This window comes from Petaurus breviceps, unplaced genomic scaffold, assembly GCF_028583685.1.
Source record: "Petaurus breviceps papuanus isolate PSGF00001 unplaced genomic scaffold, PetGlider_PUasm1.0 229, whole genome shotgun sequence".
NCBI classification, from domain to species: domain Eukaryota; kingdom Metazoa; phylum Chordata; class Mammalia; order Diprotodontia; family Petauridae; genus Petaurus; species Petaurus breviceps.
The window spans coordinates 31,968,979-31,975,249 of NW_027185903.1; the positions used below are offsets into that span (position 1 = coordinate 31,968,979).

Genomic DNA, 6,271 nt, shown 5'->3' on the forward strand with positions numbered 1-6,271 from the left:
CTAAACCTAGGTGGTTTTGGAGAAACCAAATCTAGGAATCTAGGGAATCAGGGAATCTAGGGCAGTATCCAAGTAGGAGATTTGGCTCTCCAAGTCTCGGATATCTGTGTAGACTTGGGAGGTGAGGGCTTCAAAATGACTATTTTCTTGTACTAGGGCCATGGTTCCCACTGCTGCTGAACCTGCTATGCCTAGACCAACTAAGATAGGGACTAAAATGGGACTGTTCTTTTATAGCAGGCTTGTAGCCCAAAATGTTCATGAGGCCCTTATCCTGAATAAATGTATATCTGTGAAAGGACATGAACTAAAATGCAGAATTCAGGGGAGTTACCAGCAAGGAGGTGTTCCTGTACATAAGCAGTTAAGCCTAAGGTACAGGCAAACCAAGCATTTTTAGGGGCTAAGAAAACATTTGGTGAAAATTCCTGTTTGGGAAAAACTTTGACCACCGAAGCACAAAGGTTTTTATAAGGTGACTGCTGGAGGGCGTAGCCCCTAGATTTAATACACCAGGCTTGTCCCTGCACATCTCCTAATGTAAGCTTGGGGGAGCCACGATTACAGTGGGCAGGGAGATCAGTGCCGGTGAGTGTGGGCTTCCAATACTGAATTTCATGATCAGTCAAACCCTTCGACAAATTTAAACCTAGCCCAACAAAATAAGGAGGGTCAGGGTTCAAGCAAAACCAGCAGTCAGAAGTTTGGCTGGGGTCCGAGGAATATAGGAAAGAGAAAACAGTATCAAGAACAGGAAAAGTGTAAGAGTGGGCATGTAACCTGGGGTTTGCCAAAGTAATCCCTGAACCTGTAGGGGTTATGGTAGAGTGTGGGTTAAGGGGCCCATGCAGAGTTTGATCAACTTCCGGAGGTGGGTTAAGAACCAGATTCGGATAAATGGGAATGAGATCCTTTGGCACCGGAGTGCACTGAACAGTGAACAAGGCTCTGGGATCCCTTACTACAACATAAAATCTAATTCCCCAAATCCTCCCCATTTTCCAAGTTTGTTTAGTCCAATTTAAAATCCTGATGACAACTGGGTTACATGACTTAAGGGTATTACAATGAAATAAAATGTGGTGGTCATGGTTGCCACCGGAGACCCAGTCAGCAATAGTTACACAATCCCAATTAACAGAGTGATATTTCCCGGTCCCCCCACAATCGGGAGACCCATCCTCAGGGCAGACATATGACTAGGTTGACCAAAGGCTGCTTTTCTGCTCCACAAGCAGCACCATCGGTCCCCGCAAAATACATGCCTGTGTAGGGAAACAACATAAATCTGGGGCTAAGCAGGGTACAGAGATCAAAGAAAAGGGTGGGCTGGCCATGAGTCATATTTTTTAAATTAGAGTCCCATCAATTGTCCTAGTAAGAGTCCAAGAATACAAAGTGGGAGTTGTAGCAGCAAGCACCCCAGCATCCCCAGGGTTGCTGCCACCACAGGTTGTTAGATATGCTTTGATAAAGGAAAGCAACTCAGAATGGGTTAACAAGCTTACTTTAATCAGTCAAACGTATGTATCATTCACCTAGTTCAGGGGAAAAAGGTCAGCACCCTGAACTTCAGAACATACAGACAGAATTATCAAGTAGACAGGTTTCCAAAACTGTCCAACCATTACATCCATAGCAAATCAACATCTGGGTTTCAAAGCCGGGGGGGGCCCTGGACAACGGCTTCCCAGAGTTTCATCTGATCAAATCACAGAACACTTTTCAGTGAGCCCCAAAACAAAGCTACACATCAGGGCTTATATAGCCTTCTCCTGGCTCAGAGAATGCAACCTTATTGACTCACTGGCCAATCAAGAAGTATCTACTGAAAATCAAGCCTCCCACCCCAGGCTCCAGGTGCACTTTAGCCTAGGGGCAGGGAAGATCTTTAAAATTTACATTCCCATTACAGGAGTGTAGGGGTTAGGACCAACTAAAGGCAAGAGCGCTAGACGACAGTCTCTTGATTTTCAGTTGTAAGTCACTGGTGGGTTCTGCCACTCACAGGTCTGGAGAGGTGGGAGGAGTCATCACTTTGATGTGCAAGCGGTGAATCCAGGTTTTCCTTCCGGTCACTTTAACAGCAGATTGGGTAGTCAGCATAACCTGGTATGGACCAGTCCAACGGGGCTCAAGTGAGGAGTCTCGGGGTAGTTTGCGGGTGGGCACTCAATCTCCAATATTCACTGAGTGTGCAGGATCTTAGGGTGGCGAATGAGGAGTGGCCTGGTACACTGCCCGAACCTCGTTTTGGACGTCTCAAGGAGCCTGGAGGGACTTGAGAAGTAAATCATTAACAGTCATACATAACAGCATTCAACACCTGAAATACAATAGGAGGTAGGGTGCTGAACAGAATCTCAAATTCTTCCCTTTATAGATCTTCTGGGTAAACTACTCCATGCTTTCCTAATTTGCTTATGGTATTACCCTTTATGTTTAAATCATGTACCTATTTTGACCCTATCTTGGATTGTGGTATGAGATTTTGGTCTATACCTAGTTTCTGCTATACTGTTTTGCAATTTTCCTGGTAGTTTTTGTCAAATAATGAGTTTTTGTCCCCAAAATGGATATTTGGGTTTATCATATACTAGATTACTATTTCCCTAATAAAATAAAAATGTTGTAATTTCTAATGTGATAAATATCAATAGATATAATCCATATAAACAAAAACTCTTTTGGGGAAAGGAGGACTCAATAAGTTGTAAGAGTATAAGAGGGTCCTGAGACCAAAAATCCTGAGAACCATTGCTCAAAGCCTAAATAAAAGCTTCAGAGGAGATGCTCATTTTTAGACGGAGAAGTTTCCTCACTGGGTTCTCCCTGTTCCAATGAAATCACAATTTCATTCCCTATTCGCCTTATAAATGTTTGGAAATGCATATTTTGGCTCCCTTTTTTATTTTCTTCCTGGATAACGACCATTATAAGGGGTTTCCCACACCAGAGCCCTTCAAGCTTGATGGCTCCAGCTGGAGGAGCATAAGAATGCTGAATAAGCCAGTTTTAACATGTTGGAAATTATAGTGGAAGCATTGACATAGAATACACAAGGAACTGTGAACTAATTTGAATGATTAGGTCCTTGTATCTACCCTATCTCTTTGAAGTGTTTGGGAAAGGAGACAACTATAATTTTTAGGGTCTTGAATTTTGCAAATAGGCAGAAAAAAAACAAATCTCTCAGCATAAACTCCCTGTACTGAGTCTAATACAATGCAGAAATTAAAATAAGGTGACTTTCCCATCTCCAACAGACACATATTCATATACATACATTTTCTTCACTCACCCCAATTAAAGGATGAAATCCGAGAAAGTACAATGCCTTGTCTCACGTAGTAGCTAGACTGCTGAACCGAGAAGAGAAAGATCCAGATTCAAATCCCCTACCAGTACTTATTGAGCGTGTGACCCTAGCTGTGTGACCCTACACAAGTCACTTAACCCTTTAAAACTCCATTTCACCTGTAAAATAGGGTTGATGTTCTCTTTAGTGACAACAAATTGTTATATGAATCCACTGAAACAATATATGTCAAGTGCCTTGTACACTGAAAAGCACTGATAGGAGATCAAAAAATCAATAGGTATTTATTAAGGGAATCATAGATTTAGAACTGGAAGCAAGCAAAGGGGCAATCTATTTCTGCTTCCCTTTTTTACAGGAAACTTATTTTACAGACAAGAATGAGGCCCTGAGATATTCAATGACCAACAGGCTAGCAGATATTTAATAAGTTTGTTAAATTGAATTGAAATAGCAGAGTTGAAACTAAGAGAGGTTTTCTTTTTTTTTTCTTTTTTTTTTGAGAGGGAAAGGTAGGGCAATTGGGGTTAAGTGACTTTCTCAAGGTCACACAGCTAGTTTTTGTGTTAAGTGACTGAGGTTGAATTTGAACTCAGGTCCTCCTGACTCCAGAGCTGGTTCTCTATTCACTGCACTACCTAGACCGCCCCAAAACTAAGAGTTTTGTAATTTCTTTGCTCCTTCTCCTGTTTGCTTTTCAATGACCCCCAAGGCTGGTTGTGTATCTCAAGAAAGCAACAGTGACATTCTCTCACATCCCTTGGAAGTCAGTTAATCTTATACCTTGTCCCTTTACCCTACCCCACTCCTTAAAAGTCTAGCTAATGAATAACTCTCTTTGGCTGTACAGATAACAAGGCCAAATAAATGACTTCTTTCACCCAGAGAAGAATTGTCAGACTAGCAGCTTGAAGCAGGAGAGTTTGCCCAGTCTGTCTTTGGCCATAGGTGTGGTCCCTAATGGAGATGGGCTGGGCTAAGGCTTAGAGGAGAGCCTGACATGGTTGGAGACTAAGAAATATAATGCTAGGTAGCTCCATGATTAGTTCAAGAATATCTATTCATAGCCTAACTGAAAAAAAAACAAAAACAAAATAGGTCTCCCCACTTTGTAACTTTGCAGATTATTCTAGCACCCAACCTATTGAAAAACCAGAGAAGCTTTTTTGAATACTTAGGTTTCGAAGCAGACAGCCCAACCTCTTCCAAGCATGGAGAAACAACCAAATTGGAAACCTGAGAGGCACACAAGGATGGGAAAACAGGTCCTGCCAACTCATTCCAGGACATGGGCCACTGCATCCACCTCCATGTGTGAGCCTGACACAGCCCTGCGTCCAGGGTCTTACAAGGCTCACATCCGATTTCCTCGTTGTAGTGACTGGTTTGTGTGATTGGTTTTTGGTGTTAAACATTACCAGCACAGCACCTCCTGGAAGCTGCATCTACACCTCAAGATTCATTTCATGACCACAGAAAGCAAGGGCTAAGGACAAGAACCCCATGACCCAAGGGAAGGGACTCCATGTTTGTCTATCTAAGGTGATGGGGTGTTCAGGAAGGTGTGAGGGCTACTGAGCCCTTTTTGGAGCTGCTCATCCACCTTTGGTGTCCACCTTTACCCAACTCTCACCAAGGAGCTGCAGCATGTAAAGAAGTCACACCCCAGTAAAACCTTCTCGGCAGATGGGCTAAACCACACTGAGGGTGATCTACAGGCCTCAAACCTGCCAGTGAGTTCAGGGGATGTCTACCTCAAGCATGTGAAGACTGCCCCTAGCAGAAGAAGCAGATGAGAACAATTTGTTTCGAGGACTATAAAGGCAGCCAAAGCAGGAGCTGTGGAGCTGTTAGAACTTGGTCCAGAGGTAGGGAACCTGTGGCCTCAAAACCATATATGGCCCCCTAGGTCCTGAGGTGTGGGCACTTTGACTTAATCCAAACTTCACAGAATAAATCCCCTTAATAAAAGGGTGTGTTATCTAAAATTTGAACTTAGTCAAAGGGTGGCACCCAAGGACCTAGAAGTCCACATGTGGCCTGGAGATTGCAGCTTCCCCACCTGTCATCCACCATATCCCAGGCCTTTGTAAGTCATCTTAATGACCCTGGGAGAGTAAGCCTGATGACTTTGCACAACTCGGCCTCACTTAAATCCAATTTAGGTTTGAGTCAAGACATCACCCAGGGATGTCATTGATCCTCTTCACACAATGAAGGATGAACAACAACAGTGGATATGTAGGCTGGGACTAGGGACTTTGCCTGAACCTCGAGTCCTTCAGGTCCCCTCCTCCTGACCTCAGAAGCAAAGCTAGTAGGAGCAGGCTATCGTGACACTCATATACAGCAGTTGTCATCGGCCATCCCTCAACTGATAGGCATCCATTTCGTTTCCAGTTCTTTGCTACCAAAAACCATTTTGCTAAGAACACTTTGGTATACAGTGGAACTCTTTCTTTGACTTCTTTGGGGTATCTCTTTACAACTAAGAAAGCTGAGACTCGAGTTCAACATTGCTACTTAGTGGTGGATTCTGTACTAGAACCCAGTTGTCTTGCCTGCTGGTCTGTTGCTGCTTGGGCAGAAACTAGAACTTAAAACATGCAGGACCAGACTGACATGAAATAAAGTAAGAGAGTCTTCAGATTCATACCACCCCATTGCTTTTTAAGTATCTTTCTTCTGCATCTTAATGTCCCTTTCCCTGCCCCCATGTAAAGTTCCCTTATTCATTCATTTATATAACATTTACTCATATATTCTTTCATTTATATAACATATTTATCAGGTACAAAGATAGGAAAGAAAGAAGGAAAGAAAGGAGGGAGGGAAGGAAGAAAGGAAGAAGAAAGGAAGGAAGGAAGGAAAGGAGGAAGGAAGGAACGAAGGAACGAAGGAAGGAAGGAAGGAAGGAAGGAAGGAAGGAAGGAAGGAAGGAAGGAAGGAAGG

The 6,271-nt window shown here is 43.2% G+C and overlaps 1 long non-coding RNA gene across 1 annotated transcript in view; it reads right to left on the minus strand.

Annotated features, from left to right (window-relative positions):
* Positions 1-1,181: 1,181 nt before the first annotated feature.
* LOC138167287 (uncharacterized) overlaps positions 1,182-6,271 on the minus strand; it is a 167,756-nt gene continuing 162,666 nt past the window's right edge. The window contains exons 4-5 of the long non-coding RNA XR_011169853.1: positions 3,302-3,362; positions 1,182-2,280 (exon numbers count right to left, since the gene is read on the minus strand). This is a non-coding gene — a long non-coding RNA (uncharacterized lncRNA). The remainder of the gene's footprint in view (positions 2,281-3,301; positions 3,363-6,271) is intronic.